Raw genomic sequence first — 19242 nt, 5'->3', positions numbered from 1 at the left:
CCTTTAATAAAGTTCTAGACACGTTCAATGCAAACCTGCAGAACCATTAAGGAACTAGAACTCGAAATCAGACACACAGTCGTTTTTTTGATCATCAATCATGCATATTTTTTGTAAGCGATGAGATGGTTAAACTTTAGGGTGCTGTTTAAAATGGCGATCTTTAGATCAAGCATGGCTTATGTGCAAACACTGAGTCTTAGAGAGAGGTTTTGTGGACAGAGAAGGCCTTTGGTTCAGTCTGGAGACGTGTGTCCAACAGAGCCGTCAGGGAAGTGGAACAGACACCGAGATAATGACCAGCCAGACTCCATCTCTCTCTCTCTATCGTCTTAACTCTTTGACAGCCTTTATCCAAGTGTCTTCTGCATGACCCGCTCCGACTCCCTCGAGATCACCGGCTTCTGTAAGTATGTGCTAACTACAGCGTTTCTTGCACCGCGTTTCTACGGCAAAAGAAATGTTTTTCCAGAAAAGTGAGCTTGCAGTCTGAATTATGATGAGGTATCGCATTTATCGGGAACCAAAGCCAAGACTGGTTTTTTCTATCGCGTGTTACGCGTCTCTATTGTCTTTACTGGCTGAACTCAAAAACAAACATATGGCACTCGTGAGCTTAACTCAGTCCACGGTGGTTATATCATTTTATGATTGATTAATTAGATAAATGATATTCAAATGGGGTCAACGTGAACCAAGATTGGTTCATGCTGAGTTGCGTTAAAATACACATTAAGAACAGATTAGGCAAATGTTTTTGTTGTTTCCTAAATGAAATTAAGGAACTGGAATCAGACAGTCATAACCAGCATCCGGTAGAAAATAGGTGTCTTTATATGTCCCTCCGTTTCTAGTAGCGCGATTGTTAAAAGCGTCCGAGAATCACTTTCCCAGAAAAGGTTTGTTTCTCTGTGGCTCAGACCTGTTGGAACAGGCGGTCCTTCATTGTTGGCAGCAAGCGTGTCCAGAGGGCACTTACTGACATCAGCCCTTTATTGCACACTTCTTTCTCCCACCCTCTGTTCTCTTGGGCTGATGATAGACTGGACAACTTTTTTTGAGCAATGTTGCTTGGGCACTTTTCAATTGAGAATGGGTAACACATTTGTATCTGGATCATTTAGATCAGTCTTGGGCCCCGTGTCTCACCTGGTTCACCTGGCAGCATTTCCTAATTTTCAACTGTTTCCATTTGCAGAATTTATTACAGTTTAAATCAATTATTCCTTCACCTGAATTAATCATATTTGAAATTTTAGAACAGTTCAACAGCAATGACTAGTGGCAGTATATCCAACAAATGTTTTACGAGTAACTCTAATCATTAATAAATCATTAATAAAAACTCTAATCACATAAAATGTGTAGTTACAGTTTATTTTATTATTGTATATATATATATATATATATATATAAATATCATGTTTTGTGTATTATTGGCTATTTATCCAGCAGTTTAGTTTATTAATAAGTTTTCATTTAATTTTGATTTATTTAGTTTTCATTTAGTTTATTTAGTATTCATTTATTTAGTTTTCATTTTTTTTTATTCTTTTTAAATAGAAAGGACTTTCTTTCTTTGCTGTTTTTTGTTAACTGGCTAATGATCAAGAACAAAAAAAAAAAAAAAAACACTTTTTGGACGGTTTCTCTTGTTTTTAGTGTGGCTTGTTGAATGTATCATCTGTTTGTTCTGGTTACTTCCTGGTTTCCCCAATAATGGAAGTTGCATCTTTGCAAAATCTCTTTACAGGCTCTTGCATGTTCCAGCAGCCAAGATTCCTTTCCAGAGCACATTTAAGGGCTGTGGAGTGTGACGTTTAACTTAAGCATATCCGAATATACTCGAGCGCATCCTTCGCTTTAAAGGGGTCATATTCTGTGCATCTGAAGCCTTTTACTCCTTTCCCCAGAAGTCCATTGTAACGTTAGTCAAGGTTTCTTGAACAGAACAGTTGTGTTCTGGCATTATCCACCCTCTCTTCGACCCTTTTGCAACACTTGGACTGTTTTTGCTACTGTAACTTTAAAGATTTTCTATAAAAGACCTTTACGATTGACTAACCTCCACATACCTCCACAACTCTCTTTTATTTCCAAACAGCTTTTCCATTTCATGCTTATGTTGAATTACTTATGTAGTATGTTAAGATTTAGCAGTTTTACGGTATGTATGTTTGCTTTATGCATTATTGCAGCTTTCTTAATTTTGCACACACGTCTGCGGACTTCAAAACTCTCTTGCATTGCTTGAAATCCAGTGCCCTCACTTGCTTGTCATCGGCCTGCTCTGAATAAGTCACCTCACTCTTTAGGGCTCTCCATATAGTCCGCTGATGACAGAGTGATGAAGACGGGTGTGAAAACCTTTCCCTCGCTCCTCACCCAACATATCGCCACCCGACCAAATGCCTTTTATTTACACGTTCCACAGGGTCCCTCGCTCCCATGTTGCCTGTCTTGTAAAAACAGGACACATAGTTTCCACTGCAGGATAATGACAGACGGATCCTGCCAGTAATGGTGGGACTTTAACGAGGCTGCTTCTCGTTGAACTAAACCCGCACGATCTGAGCGGGTGCGTGTCCGCACGCAGCAGCGACACTGAACTTTTGCCTCGGCCTGAAACGGCTCGGGGCGTTTGAAGCGATGCAGAGATGTGCGCTGAGGCGTTTGCTTGTTTACACTGCGGTGTGTATTTGTTTGGCTCCGTATGACTATCAGCGGCCCCCAAAAAGACACGCAACTCAAGGCCCAGGAGGCCATCTGCTTTTCCCCTCTTTTTTTTCCCGTCTGATTTTTCCGAAAAAAAAAAACTACAGGAATTGACATACCAATGCACTGACCAAATATCATTGCTTCTTGTTTTTGCATTTGTAGGGTCAGTACCGCCTTCAGACCTCCTGTGCCCCTGAAACGTACACTTGGGTGCCCATCGAGAGATGCATTCCCGCCTTGATATCTCTGCGTACTCGTCTCAGTGAGAACACACAAGCAGGTGAGCCGTCCGTGGGATTGTGAAACCCTGATAAAATAAATCCACTATTATGGTGCATCTCACAAAGAAATGTCTAGATTACTTTTTGCACCCACTATATACATTATATATATATATATATATATATATATATATATATATATATATATATATATATTATTTATTTATTTGTATTTGCTGTTTCTGTTTCTGTTGTTTAACGTTTATTTAGATTGTTTTTATTAAAAATGTCATACAGGCAGTATAATAAATACACATAGTTTATTAATATTTATTTAAATTCATACTTTTAATATAAAACTGTCATGTTTTATACTTAATTGTTAAATGTATTATTAGTATTTAAATTATGATTTAATATTAATAATGTATATTAATTATTTTATATATATATATATGTATATATATATATATATATATATATATATATATATATATATATATATATATGTATATATATATATATATATAATTTAAATACTTTTTAATTGTTTAAAAATAGCATTATTATTAGTTATTTTGTAATTTTTTAAAATATGTAATTTAATTGTTTTATATCCTTTAATTCTAAAATAGAATTTGCTTTCTATAAGCAAAATATATATTGAACCAAACCTTTTTTAATAATAAATAAAATATTTTTTAATAAAAATGTTTTAATTTCATAAATAACATGTTATATTTTTACGGTAGATTTTTGATGTCTTAAGATGTTTAGGATTCATTTTCTATAAGCAGCATGTAATTTTTTGGGGGATGAAATCTTACCCTGATCACCTTTTTAAACATCGCGAGATTCATCCACTACGTCACCTTTTCTCTAGCACATGTTGAAAAAGATCCTGCGGTCGAACCTGTAAATACTCAAATACATTGGCAGCTCTTCCCTTTTCCAGAGCCAATCTGACAGGACCTCCCGACAAAGTTGTAGGTTCAGCCAACCTTCCCCTAACACAGCTGACTGGGCTTATCAAATGCAGTCTGTTTAGTGTCAGAATTGCAGCAGGTTATTGTACTCCGGGTCAGAACGAGTGAAATCCAATGGAGATCCATCGCTTCAAGTTGGTTTCGGGAACCGCTCCATTTGACCACGTCATGACGCTTTACTATCAAACTTACTAATCAGTTTGACACTTGTAAAATCAATACCTAACAGCATTTCCCATGACTGTAATTACGCAATATACGTCATTTGTGTCAGCTTAATAACGGTAGCCATTCAGCAAACGTGCTTCTTGGATGCCATTTCGCTAGAGCTCGATTTGTAAACCGTCAACTGTGTTTATAGATCGGAGTTCTGTGAACAAAAGGAGGGGTTGCGTTGGTCCTGCTGAACGTGTGTTGAAATAACAGGACTGGATCCAGGCATGGAGAGCGTCCAGGATTCTGCAGCGGCAGTCAAGCAGGGTCAGTGCTGTGGTCATGGCCCAGAACTGTGGGCTTGATGATGATGATAATAATAATAATAGTAATAATATCAGGACCGACAAGTAGACGCCATGCCTGGACCAAAGAGGGAGGGAGAAGCACCGATGAACAGAAGAGCACTCGCGCTCTTCTTCTTTCTCTCTGATTTTTTGTTTTTTTGAGTCCTATAGCAGTCAAAGGTTTGGTCACAGCTTCACAATATTTTTTTAGAGCAGTTTTTCACATATTAGAAAAATAGTCTGGGTTTTCTCATGTGTTGGAAACTGTGAAATTGTCCAAAATAAACCTTTATATTTGAGCTAGAAATGCATGCTGGACATTTATTAATGTTGTCTTTTTCATCTAAACTAACTACAACATCCATTTAAAATATAGATTTATATTAAAATGTATGCGTAAGAATGATTTGTTTGTGTGTGTGTGTGTGTGTGTGTGTGTGTGTGTGTGTGTGTGTGTGTTGAATTGTGCTTAATTTACAATTTTTTTAATTAAAAAGTGCTATTATTAATTATTGTTATTATTGTTTTATTTTAAAAATAGAATAATCTTTAGACATTATAAATGCATTTTTAGAATAAATAATAACATTAAATTGAAAGTATATACAAAGTATTATATAATTGAAAGCATTGGTATATATTTTTTAAGCCTAAAATAGACTCGTGAAAGCAAAATACTCCAACATCCATTCGGAATATTGTTTTATATTCCCTATTCAATATGTTTAAATCAGTAACACAAAAGGTGCAAATGTTTTTTAACAATCATTATCATACATTATGACATTCACATTTCTGGGTGCACCTTTCTCTATAAGGAACAATAGCATTTTGATCTCACCCATCTTTGAGCACACTTTCCTTCATCGGGTTCATCTGTCTTCACATTTGACCCTGTCAGCCTTGTAAACACACTGGGGCCAGCCTAAGTGTGCCTGTACTTTTCTTGCGTGTAAATATTTAAGTAATAGCTAAGCATTTGGAGCGAGGTTGAGGTAAAGGTCAAGGAGAGATTACGCTCACGGTCAGCCGTTTGAACTCGTCTCTGAAGAAAGTGATGAAGAGGGTGTCCAAACTTTAGGATCCTCATTGAAGTGACTAATACGGTTTCTATTTGGGGTAGAGTGTCTGCTGAATACACCTTTTCAAAAGGGACATGTTTGTACCTAAAGAGTCCATTTTGGTACCCTTAAGGTACATATTAGTATTTAAAGTGGACACATTTGAACCTAATAGGTAAAAAGCGTAGGGTATCGCATGAGGATCCTTCAGGAGACGCATCGTTTATAGTCTTTGCTTTTGGGTTAAAAGAAATTCTTAATATAAAATTCAAATGGTATGACAATTAGAGATTGAACAATTAGAAATTGACATTTAGACACTAGTGCACATTATAGACCATGCTGATGTGCAACAAAGAGGCAAAACTTACGGACTGCAGCTTTTTTTATGCATCTAACATGACTAGAAGGATTTAGGACCAATCGGTTACGCTGTGGGCGGGGCTGCGGAATTGAGCGACCAATACAATATTGTGTTGCTTTTTAGTGTCTGGTTAGGACAAAACGAAGATTAACATAGACGAGAGAGAATTTATCACATCGTGCAAGGTTGGGACTCGTGTTAAAACCTTTTTTTCCAAGTCAAAACCGCAAAGGGTACGGATAGGAAATATTCTCATGTCTTTAAATTATCTCCTTTTTTGAGATCGACGCCAGGAATGACCTCATCGTAATCCTCATGGCTTCCCACACGTTTGGATTGCAGAGCTTGGGAGGCCCTTGGTCTTGTCTGACCTACCTCTGCGCTGACTGGCAACCAGACGCGGGCCTTCGTTTCCCCCAGTGTTTTTAAATCGTTCTCGTGGTGCCTCCAGTCCTACATGACCTGTTGTTCTTGGCCAGACAGACCAACTATTTCAGGCCTGTTTCTCAGCAGAGCTCAAGGCCAGCGGTCTGACTGTTGGTTACAAGGTCGATGTTTGGATTCTGTGGAAGCCACATCGGAGCCGCATCAGGAACCGAATGTAGAAATGGCTTTTATAAACTCTGCGCCCTCTTTCAGAAAGTGAGAAGAACGTGATACTTTCTTTGTTATTAATCAGTGAGGTCATTTTGAACTATGAAATTGTTCCAAGCTTAATATCGCTCTCAGCTCCTAAAGTGATACGCACACACAAAAATGTACTACTTGAATAATAGTATTTTAATATCAATTTTTGCTGACGTTTCAAACACGCCACTTTATTTCTTCAGCTGAGCATAAAAGAATGCATTTTAAGAAATGTGTTAATGTTTTGTCTATTCAGTGGAAGTCAATGGGCTCCGATGTTTGGCTTTCCAACATAAATTTTGATGTTCCGGCAAAGAAATCATATTTACTTAATTTTACAAACTTAATTTTCTCTTTTATGCATGTGCACCAGGTTTAGCTTCATTGGCACCATGCATTGTTTCTCATATGTATCATAAGACCTTCAATGATTTGAAACAACTATTTTATTATTTAAAGTCTTTAAAGATTGATTTCTGTTTCGTTCTTTTTCGAATGCCTTTAAATCAATTTGCATTCATGTCAACTGTGACTTTATTACACCAAGCAGTGTGATCCCATCTCAAAAGCACAGTTTGTTTGCGGTTCAGACCGGTTCTTAGTTCTTCTAGCTGTGATATGTGATATAGCGCTGGTGGTCTATCTGACATAATGTTTTTGTCCTGATCTAACGAATCTCTCATCCTCTGTGGTCCTCAACAAACATGTGATCGATTGAATTTTGTGTGAGTTCAAAACGTTCTGTCAGGGCCTCTGTGTCAGGCCAGCCAATGATCAATCCAGAGGATGAAGCGTCTGTGGAGTATGTTTACTCCCATGCTGCTTGAACTCTGCAATCGTTGGGTTACTGCCTGATAAGGTAAATCTGGCTGCGAGTCTGCATTGTGTTTGTTAGGATCTCATGTGGCATGGACCAGGCCAGTGACAGAGTATCGTACTGACCTTGGGAGCTTCTGACCGACAGGATTCGGGTCACGTCAGAATAATTGTATTTGCGTGATGAATGCACACAAATTCTTGATTTTATTTGGCTTTGTTTACGCTGCTCTGATTTGCTTTTTCAAATGTAATCTTTAGGACTGACAGTCTGGGCTGAATCTACAGCGCCACGGCAAAAGAAACTATAATTCATCTGATTTGTGAGTTTAGAGTTTGAATTAAATGTGATGGGAAAAATAAACACAATTTTATTGTATAATTTTATTATAATTTTTGAATGAGTTTAACAAATCACTTGCTGAATCTGTCAGAGCTGTTGCTGGATGAATGGCTATTTATATCATAATGCGAAGCTAGAGTCACATTACTGGCCAAGTTATGAATACGCTTTTGAAAAAGGCTCTTGCTCACCATGGCTGCATTTATTTGATCTCAGCTGTTATTAACATTGAAAATAAGTAATGTTTCTTGAGCAGCAAATCAGCATATTAGAATGATTTCTAATGGATCATGTGATGCTGAAGACTAGAGTAATGATGCCAAAAAAAAGAATTACATTTTAAAATATATTTAAACAGGAAACAGTTATTTTAAATGGCTAAACATTTCACAATATTATTGTTTTTTTATTATTATTATTAAAAATGCTACTGAAAAAAAACATTTGAACTCTTAATCTTAATTATTACAATTTTTTGACCGTTGGTGAACACATGCACGGAAAAGTTCTAATAAATAGGTTTGCTTTGTCGCAGATATGTTTCTGTAGTTGCTCCAGACCTCCTCCTCCTCCTCCTCCTCCCTTTTGAGGAGCGTGCCTGGGTGTCAGAAACCTCTTTGGCAAGCCATCTCTCTCATTCCAGAGAAAGTTGGATTTATCACCTTCGACCTTTGACCCCGGACAGATCAGGCCCTGAAGCAGCAGCGTGTCGGTGAACCTCCGGCGTGGCTGATTGAGAAAGCCTGATGCCGCTTGACAGGAGTGTTAATGGAGATAGAGGATGGATGAATGGGTCGGGGGAAGGAGTGTGTTTATATACAGAGCGGATGTTTGGATTGTCTGAATGAAAAGAGCCCAACTGTCGTGACGGCTCTGTACAGTGTTATTGTCGTGCTTAATTGAGCAGCTAAAAGCTTTTATTCTGAATTGTTTATTGCTGTTTGATATCTCAACACTCTCTGCTTAAATGAGTCGAGATCTTTTTGTTGTAGAATATGATGCTGTTGGTTATCTGGTATATTCATCAGTTTTGTGATTCATTAAAGGAATCACTCATAAGATGCTTATCTTTGCATGCAACCTGTGAAGAAAACAATGTAATAATTTACTGTTTATTGCCTCTGTGTTGTTTTGCAATACCTTATATTTAATTCAGCCCAAAAATGTGTGCAAAATATACCGTTGTTTTTTTGTTTGTTTTTTTTGCAATAGTCTTATTTAAGGGTTAACGATCACCTCTGGCTACCTCTGAACTTTTTCCTTCACAAAATATGCCCACTTGAGTTGCATAATACCATGCTGAGCACATATTCTCCTGCTTTTAGATGCACTCACTTGGCTCGTCTCTTTAAAATGCTAATGCATTACGCAACATGTTAATCCCAAAGGACCACATTGCTCGATTTTATATTCAAGGTGTCAGATTTGTGCTGATTTCGAATTTTGGATTGACTTGAATTTTAAACTCAAAGCTTGTTTAATTCAGGGAACTACTGTTTTCAAGCAAAAAAAAGGGCCAGCGGATGAATAAATGAAGATGTGCTATATAAAAAGCGCACGTAAGCTTTAGTTTTCCTCTAACAGGGTAAGTGCACACCTTACTGGGACAGAAAACGAGCTTTGAGCGCCTAAAGGGGTTTTCCAGGGAATGTTTTTTCTTCTTTTTGAGTGGAAATAATAAAGCTCTCAGTGTTTAGTTTGGGGGTGTAGGCAGGGGCTTCGTACGGTTATGAGAGAACGTCCAGAACTTGCTGTTCACGAGTCTCGTCTGCTCTTCATTTATCATAATTTATTGAATGTAGTGTGATGGACTGCCAGCTACCTCTCTTTTTCTCTCTCTTTTTTTTCTCTCTCGCTCTCTCTTTCGCTGTCTGTCTTCCTCGCACTCTATTTATCCTGCTTTATCTGTCTGCACGTTGCTATCGAATTACGGTCTGGAGTGGCTAGCATCTTTCTCCATTTCAGACCAGGATCGGTCAAATCGGACGCAGCACGTACAGATTCGTACGACTATGCGCCTCTTCAGCACCAGATAACAAAAACACTTTTCAGTACAAAAGTTGGATATCGAACAATAGATGCACTGTTCGAAATGAAGACAAAATATTATGACTCATTGTAGCCGTTGTTGTCTTTTGTTTGCAGGTGTCGTTTGATTTTATATACTGCATATAATGTGATGAAATTCTGACACTTTTTAGCATTGCATAAGTGTTCAGATATTTTCTGTGACCACAGTGTGCCAAAAGTACGCAGTGCATCTAATCCATCTTGTTTTCTTTATTTTATTTTCCCCAACTTTTCCTTAAGACATCAGGTTCAGGCTACTAGTTCAGGCTGGTCTGTGGTGGTTAAAAAACTGTGGTTCTGGTTAAATGGCGAGATCTGGAAGAGCTTTAAAAACACTGGTCTTCCCAACGTTGTTTGCTCTTTTATTTTTGTATTAAAATGAGAGAACGCTGTGGGTACTGTAGTTTTGCTCAGGTTTTAGATTTCATTTCTCTTTTCCACCCCCCAGCCTTCCCTGTTCTCGTTTCTCCTCGGTCTCCCACAAAAACCCCAAGCTACGCTTGCCCAGTGTCTGTGTGGCGGATGAGTTTTACTGGTTATATTACAGGGAAACAGTGAAAATTAAACCCTACCCCCTGCGTCTATGAAATGAGGAGGACTAATTTACATTACCCAGCATCCCCGTGAAATCTCTGTCAGCTGGCTTTCAGATGAGGCACTTCACAGAGTCAGATCTGTTAATAACAATCATAACTTTCAAAAAAGAAAAATTCCCTAGCAATATATTGTTTCTCATCTGTCACTTTTGGCCTGGAGTTTTGCATATCCTGGTGTTTATTTTCCCGCATGTTCCTCCAGCTCTATTTAAGGCTGGTGGCCTATAGTTTGTGTATTTCTGTCAGTTTGTGCAATATTACGGTATTTTCCCAGTACTTTATGCCAAAATTTAATTTTGTGTGCTCTGTTTTTAGTATTTGAGTATGTTGTGCTGCAAAGTATTTTCATATGTTCTTTAGCTTTATTAACTGTGTTTCTGCACAGGATGTGTGCACCGCCAGGACTGAATTTGTAATGCCTTTTGAAGTGCAGCTATTATGGATTTTTCATGCAAGCTCCAAGTGGATGAAAAAATCCTGCAAATTTTAAATCTGAAAGTACACCATGTTGACGCTAATATGAAATACTACCAAATTGCCCTCGCACTTGTTGGTCTTTTCTCATTGCGTGCATGAAAATGCAAATTCATTCTTTGCCAGTAGGTGTCGCTTTCAGAGAGTCGTAAAGCTCACAAACACTGCTTTAAATGAAATCGACCAATCACAGCAGATTGTTGTCACACAAAGGAGGAGTGTCAGCCTGTTGAAAATATGAACCTTTCAAGTATTTAAATCGAGGTAGCAAACAAGGAGGCAGAATTCCAATTAATCGTTCTTTCTAATTTGAACGTAACTGAAAAAGCTACGCTTGAATGTTAGAACCTGCTTTCTTAAATTGCATATCCACATTGTGAATATCAAAATCCAAAATGCATTTAAATGTCAAGAACGTTAATACATTTTAAACGGTAACTTGAGTCGACGACGTAATTCTTCATTTAGGTTAATCAGCCAGGCCTAGTGGTTTTTAACCTCCTGCTGTCTTGGAGGGCCATTTTCAGGCTTCCACCAATGACTGCTTCTTTTTTTTCTTTTTTTTTCTTCTTCAGCAATTCCTGTTTTAACAGCTCATGGGGAAGGAGTTGGCTTCTGACTGAATACGCAATGCGTGTCTGAATTTTGGCTTGCTGGAGTGAAGTCCTATAAACAAATGGGAACTAACTAAGCTGTTCCTTCACTGAAGGAATCATTGTTACACGTCTCTGGCCGTTCTGCTCTGAGACTCTGGTTTTGGAACGGTTCTGCTTCTATGTTTGTTACGACTGAGGTCAAGCTGTTGTAACCCTGACTGACCCGGTTGTCTTTGCCTAAGGGTGAAGAGATCCCACACACAAAATGTACTATTTGAATAATAGTATTTTAATATCAATTTTTGCTGACGTTTCAAACACGCCACTTTATTTCTTCAGCTGAGCATAAAAGAATGCATTTTAAGAAATGTGTTAATGTTTTTGTCTATTCAGTGGAAGTCAATGGCTCGATGTTTGGCTTTCCAACATAAATTTTGATGTTCCGCAAAGAAATCATATTTACTTAATTTTACAAACTTAATTTTCTCTTTTATGCATGTGCACCAGGTTTAGCTTCATTGGCACCATGCATTGTTTCTCATATGTATCATAAGACCTTCAATGATTTGAAACAACTTTTTTATTATTTAAAGTCTTTAAAGATTGATTTCTGTTTCCTGCTCTTTTCAATGCCTTTAAATCAATTTGCATTCATGTCAACTGTGACTTTATTACACCAAGCAGTGTGATCCCATCTCAAAAGCACAGTTTGTTTGCGGTTCAGACCGGTTCTTAGTTCTTCTAGCTGTGATATGTGATATAGCGCTGGTGGTCTATCTGACATAATGTTTTTGTCCTGATCTAACGAATCTCTCATCCTCTGTGGTCCTCAACAAACACGTGATCGATTGAATTTTGTGTGAGTTCAAAAACGTTCTGTCAGGGGCCTCTGTGTCAGGCCAGCCAATGATCAATCCAGAGGATGAAGCGTCCTGTGGAGTATGTTTACTCCCATGCTGCTTGAACTCTGCAATCGTTGGGTTACTGCCTGATAAGGTAAATCTGGCTGCGAGTCTGCATTGTGTTTGTTAGGATCTCATGTGGCATGGACCAGGCCAGTGACAGAGTATCGTGACTGACCTTGGGAGCTTCTGACCGACAGGATCTGGGTCACGTCAGAATAATTGTATTTGCGTGATGAATGCACACAAATTGTTGATTTTATTTGGCTTTGTTTACGCTGCTCTGATTTGCTTTTTCAAATGTAATCTTTAGGACTGACAGTCTGGGCTGAATCTACAGCGCCACGGCAAAAGAAACTATAATTCATCTGATTTGTGAGTTTAGAGTTTGAATTAAATGTGATGGGAAAAATAAACACAATTTTATTGTGTTGTATTCGATGCCAGCACACAAAGTTATCAGTTTGAATGAGTTTAACAAATCACTTGCTGAATCTGTCAGAGCTGTTGCTGGATGAATGGCTATTTATATCATAATGCGAAGCTAGAGTCACATTACTGGCCAAGTTATGAATACGCTTTTGAAAAAGGCTCTTGCTCACCATGGCTGCATTTATTTGATCTCAGCTGTTATTAACATTGAAAATAAGTAATGTTTCTTGAGCAGCAAATCAGCATATTAGAATGATTTCTAATGGATCATGTGATGCTGAAGACTAGAGTAATGATGCCAAAAAAAAGAATTACATTTTAAAATATATTTAAACAGGAAACAGTTATTTTAAATGGCTAAACATTTCACAATATTATTGTTTTTTTATTATTATTATTAAAAATGCTACTGAAAAAAAAAAACATTTGAACTCTTAATCTTAATTATTACAATTTTTTGACCGTTGGTGAACACATGCACGGAAAAGTTCTAATAAATAGGTTTGCTTTGTCGCAGATATGTTTCTGTAGTTGCTCCAGACCTCCTCCTCCTCCTCCTCCCCTTTTGAGGAGCGTGCCTGGGTGTCAGAAACCTCTTTGGCAAGCCATCTCTCTCATTCCAGAGAAAGTTGGATTTATCACCTTCGACCTTTGACCCCGGACAGATCAGGCCCTGAAGCAGCAGCGTGTCGGTGAACCTCCGGCGTGGCTGATTGAGAAAGCCTGATGCCGCTTGACAGGAGTGTTAATGGAGATAGAGGATGGATGAATGGGTCGGGGGAAGGAGTGTGTTTATATACAGAGCGGATGTTTGGATTGTCTGAATGAAAAGAGCCCAACTGTCGTGACGGCTCTGTACAGTGTTATTGTCGTGGCTTAATTGAGCAGCTAAAAGCTTTTATTCTGAATTGTTTATTGCTGTTTGATATCTCAACACTCTCTGCTTAAATGAGTCGAGATCTTTTGTTGTAGAATATGATGCTGTTGGTTATCTGGTATATTCATCAGTTTTGTGATTCATTAAAGGAATCACTCATAAGATGCTTATCTTTGCATGCAACCTGTGAAGAAAACAATGTAATAATTTACTGTTTATTGCCTCTGTGTTGTTTTGCAATACCTTATATTTAATTCAGCCCAAAAATGTGTGCAAAATACCGTTGTTTTTTTTTTTGTTTTTTTTGCAATAGTCTTATTTAAGGGTTAACGATCACCTCTGGCTACCTCTGAACTTTTTCCTTCACAAAATATGCCCACTTGAGTTGCATAATACCATGCTGAGCACATATTCTCCTGCTTTTTAGATGCACTCACTTGGCTCGTCTCTTTAAAATGCTAATGCATTACGCAACATGTTAATCCCAAAGGACCACATTGCTCGATTTTATATTCAAGGTGTCAGATTTGTGCTGATTTCGAATTTTGGATTGACTTGAATTTTAAACTCAAAGCTTGTTTAATTCAGGGAACTACTGTTTTCAAGCAAAAAAAAGTGCCAGCGGATGAATAAATGAAGATGTGCTATATAAAAAGCGCACGGTAAGCTTTAGTTTTCCTCTAACAGGGTAAGTGCAATACCTTACTGGGACAGAAACCGAGCTTTGAGCGCCTAAAGGGGTTTTCCAGGGAATGTTTTTTCTTCTTTTTGAGTGGAAATAATAAAGCTCTCAGTGTTTAGTTTGGGGTGTAGGCAGGGGCTTCAGACACGTTATGAGAGAACGTCCAGAACTTGCTGTTCACGAGTCTCGTCTGCTCTTCATTTATCATAATTTATTGAATGTAGTGTGATGGACTGCCAGCTACCTCTCTTTTTCCTCTCTATTTTTTTCTCTCTCGCTCTCTCTTTCGCTGTCTGTCTTCCTCGCACTCTATTTATCCTGCTTTATCTGTCTGCACGTTGCTATCGAATTACGGTCTGGAGTGGCTAGCATCTTTCTCCATTTCAGACCAGGATCGGTCAAATCGGACGCAGCACGTACAGATTCGTACGACTATGCGGCCTCTTCAGCACCAGATAACAAAAAACACTTTTCAGTACAAAAGTTGGATATCGAACAATAGATGCACTGTTCGAAATGAAGACAAAATATTATGACTCATTGTAGCCGTTGTTGTCTTTTGTTTGCAGGTGTCGTTTGATTTTATATACTGCATATAATGTGATGAAATTCTGACACTTTTTAGCATTGCATAAGTGTTCAGATATTTTCTGTGACCACAGTGTGCCAAAAGTACGCAGTGCATCTAATCCATCTTGTTTTCTTTTTATTTTATTTTTCCCCCAACTTTTCCTTAAGACATCAGGTTCAGGCTACTAGTTCAGGCTGGTCTGTGGTGGTTAAAAACTGTGGTTCTGGTTAAATGGCGAGATCTGGAAGAGCTTTAAAACACTGGTCTTCCCAACGTTGTTTGCTCTTTTATTTTTGTATTAAAATGAGAGAACGCTGTGGGTACTGTAGTTTTGCTCAGGTTTTAGATTTCATTTCTCTTTTCCACCCCCCAGCCTTCCCTGTTCTCGTTCCCTCGGTCTCCCACAAAACCCCAAGCTACGTTTGCCCAGTGTCTGTGTGGCGGATGAGTTTTACTGGTTATATTACAGGGAAACAGTGAAAATTAAACCCTACCCCCTGCGTCTATGAAATGAGGAGGACTAATTTACATTACCCAGCATCCCGTGAAATCTCTGTCAGCTGGCTTCCAGATGAGGCACTTCACAGAGTCAGATCTGTTAATAACAATCATAACTTTCAAAAAAGAAAAATTCCCTAGCAATATATTGTTTCTCATCTGTCACTTTTGGCCTGGAGTTTTGCATATCCTGGTGTTTATTTTCCCGCATGTTCCTCCAGCTCTATTTAAGGCTGGTGGCCTATAGTTTGTGTATTTCTGTCAGTTTGTGCAATATTACGGTATTTTCCCAGTACTTTATGCCAAAATTTAATTTTGTGTGCTCTGTTTTTAGTATTTGAGTATGTTGTGTTGCAAAGTATTTTCATATGTTCTTTAGCTTTATTAACCGTGTTTCCTGCACAGGATGTGTGCACCGCTCAGGACTGAATTTGTAATGCCTTTTGAAGTGCAGCTATTATGGATTTTTCATGCAAGCTCCAAGTGGATGAAAAAATCCTGCAAATTTAAAATCTGAAAGTACACCATGTTGACGTCAATATGAAATACTACCAAATTGCCCGCCCACTTGTTGGTCTTTTCTCATTGCGTGCATGAAAATGCAAATTCATTCTTTGCCAGTAGGTGTCGCTTTCAGAGAGTCGAAAAGCTCACAAACACTGCTTTAAATGAAATCGACCAATCACAGCAGATTGTTGTCACACAAAGGAGGAGTGTCAGCCTGTTGAAAATATGAACCTTTCAAGTATTTAAATCGAGGTAGCAAACAAGGAGGCAGAATTCCAATTAATCGTTCTTTCTAATTTGAACTTAACTGAAAAGCTACGTTTCGAATGTTAGAACCTGCTTTCTTAAATTGCATATCCACATTGTGAATATCAAAATCCAAAATGCATTTAAATGTCAAGAACGTTAATACATTTTAAACGGTAACTTGAGTCGACGACGTAATTCTTCATTTAGGTTAATCAGCCAGGCCTAGTGGTTTTTAACCTCCTGCTGTCTTGGAGGGCCATTTTCAGGCTTCCACCAATGACTGCTTCTTTTTTTTTTCTTCTTTTTCTTCTTCAGCAATTCCTGTTTTAACAGCTCATGGGGGAAGGAGTTGGCTTCTTGACTGAATACGCAATGTGTGTCTGAATTTTGGCTTGCTGGAGTGAAGTCCTATAAACAAATGGGAACCAACCAAGCTGTTCCTTCACTGAAGGAATCATTGTTACACGTCTCTGGCCGTTCTGCTCTGAGACTCTGGTTTTGGAACGGTTCTGCTTCTATGTTTGTTACGACTGAGGTCAAGCTGTTGTAACCCTGACTGACCCGTTGTCTTTGCCTAAGGGTGAAGAGATCCCTTTTCATCCTCATACCTGGCTAATTGTGAGTTAGATTCTGCACCTGACCCTCATTTGAACCTTGAGTTCAGGCCACATGCACTGATGTTTCTGACTCCACCCAGTGACTTCATATTGTGTCAGTGAAGGATGTAAAATTAAGGTATATTTGTTAGTTGGAGGGCTGCCTTTTTTGGCTTTATTTTTAGGTAAGAGTCAAAATGTGCCTTCCTGTGCAAATGTCAGTTGCAGTTGCCTTCCCGGTGTTTATTCTGACCTTGTAAGGTTTTTATTTGGCCAGACTCTAAAGTGGATTTCATGTTACACTGAAGTATAACAATTTGAGGTGGTTTTTTTTGTTTGTGTAATTTTTTTCTCCGAAAGTATGCATCGAATTGACAGGAGAATTCACTGCTAAAAAGACTGCTACAAAAGATTTTAATCAAAAGTAATTTTCAGCATTTAATTGATCAAAGTGTGCTTTAAAAAATCAGTTTTCACCAAAAACTGCTAAACCGCTTTCAGAATGGATAATGAAGGAGGTGTCTTGTAATCAGCATATGATTTCTGAAGGGTCATGTAAAGACATCTTTGCATCAGCAATAAATTGCATTTTAAAATATATTAAAATAGACAACGTTTAAACAAAACAAAGGCAAACAGTCAAATGCAATGGTTGTAATGGTTGTAATTAGCAATATTGTAGTTTTGCTGTTTTTATATAATTTATTTATATATAAAAACACCTCAACTGTATGAAATATAGTCATAAAAACATTTTAAAACAGCAGAACTGATGCACAGTAAAAGGGAGCAAAAATGTACAGCAGCTAGTAGACAGCAAGGCAGCTCACTAGGAAGTTCAGAACAAGACTCTAGGCTTAGTCTGTAGTTAAGTGGTGACTCATGAGAAACAAATGGCCTATCATTTATGAGATCCTGCTGCGCTTTAGTTTTTCAGAATTGGATTGCGATTGAATTTCAACGTCCAGTTCTGTCCCTGGGTTTACATTTAAGGTGGCAAACAAACTTTCCTATCAAAAAGGGGTGCTACGAATGCATTTTGTTTTGTGAATATTTCAGACCAAAAAATTCGGACTCAGGTCTTGCTTACTGCAGCGTTTTCCAAACTCGAAACCTTGAATAAGCCGGAGTAGTGCAAACGATAGACGTAACCGTAACAAAAGTTCGCAGTATGAATTTGATTCTAATAAAGTAGAATTATTGGAATACGCGATTCTTCGAATTTCAAAATTCGAAATTGGTTTCAGTTTAGTTTGTCTAACTTTGTTTCTCTCTCTGTGTCGTTCTGTAGGCGATGCTCGTGCGCTGAAGGAGCTGGCCAGGGTCTTAGTGCTTCACAGGAGGACAGTGATGCCATATGCAGCCTACGCTCGGAAGCGGAAGGGTTCGAACGACGAGAAGGAAGTGGAGCAGTACGCTAGTCTGGTGGGCCAGACATGTGCAGAGAGAATCCTGCTCTACAGAGCCTAGAACAACCCCTTCTTACCTTACGACCATCTGTCTTTCTTTCTCTCTGTTTGTCTTTGGAAACATGTAAGAGTTTGTCCTCTTGTACACTTGTCTGTTTATTGTCTTCCTGATTGTTTATTTGTCTGCTTTTCATCTTTTTTTTTGTCTTCCAGAAGTCTTTTCCCCATCTGTGTGTACAGTTTTGTTGGGTTTTTTTTTTTGTACTGCTGTGCATTGCTTCACTCGCCCAGTCTTTCGTAATCTCTTTGAACTCTACTTTTATATTTTCTGGCCAGCATCGCTTTGTAATAATCACGCTCGCGCACATGCAGCCGTTCATGTGTTATCTCATAGTGTATCCCAAAATATAACAACTCACCAATCACATCTTAACTAGCCGTAAAACAAGAAATAATGTACTATAGGGCATACTTTCATTCTGAACCCGTTTGGCTGGGTACTTCTAGACCGTTGTGAACCGTTTGGCCTTTGGTGACATAGATCACTGCTTTCCAAAAGTCCTGATATTTCTGTTCTTCTGAAGTGGTGATACTTTCCCGAGCAGGTGCTATGACGCATGGCTTTGCTGGAGGGTTAAATCAATCCATTTTCCCGTGGAACAGATTTGTCTTTTCTCGATCGAAGTAATAGCTTGAGTGCTTTTGTTTTAATATTATTGTTTTGTTTCAAACTAAATAAAAAAACGACAAAAAAACGAAAAGATTTAATCTGCTGGTGTGGTCTCAGTTTGTTGCTGTTTGTGGGATTCTTTTGTGTTCGAGCAATAAAGCGTCTCTTCTTGTCCAGCTGTAGGTGATGCTCTCTGGGCCTCGTTCCTGCGCTCCTGTCAGATCTACAGAGTAACGCGTGAATGCTGATGCAGCGTCTGGCTGGTTAACGGTGTGTTTTTTCGGCTGAGCTGGCTCTGGTGAGAAGGGGTGGGTGGCCTTGATGTTGAACCAAGAGCGAGAGCCAGGTGTAGACCCAGAGAACCTGCGAGACGCGGACAGGAGTCACCTGACATCTGATGATGGCCACATTGTTGAGACCGTCTCAGATTTGTCTGCCCGAGAAAAGGCCACTTAAACTGGAATCGATTGTTTGACT

General features: G+C 38.5%; 1 long non-coding RNA gene across 1 annotated transcript; it reads left to right on the top strand.

Moving 5' to 3' along the window:
• The first annotated feature begins 2964 nt into the window (after positions 1 to 2964).
• Positions 2965 to 18863, top strand: LOC122356088. The gene is made up of 2 exons (XR_006252272.1): positions 2965 to 2998; positions 17978 to 18863. It is a non-coding gene; the product is annotated as an uncharacterized LOC122356088 (long non-coding RNA).
• Positions 18864 to 19242: the final 379 nt, after the last annotated feature.

Source organism: Puntigrus tetrazona, chromosome 13 (genome assembly GCF_018831695.1).
Source record: "Puntigrus tetrazona isolate hp1 chromosome 13, ASM1883169v1, whole genome shotgun sequence".
NCBI classification, from domain to species: Eukaryota; Metazoa; Chordata; class Actinopteri; order Cypriniformes; family Cyprinidae; genus Puntigrus; species Puntigrus tetrazona.
Note: the sequence above shows the minus strand (reverse complement) of the source record. Positions and strands in the feature narration are given on the sequence as shown.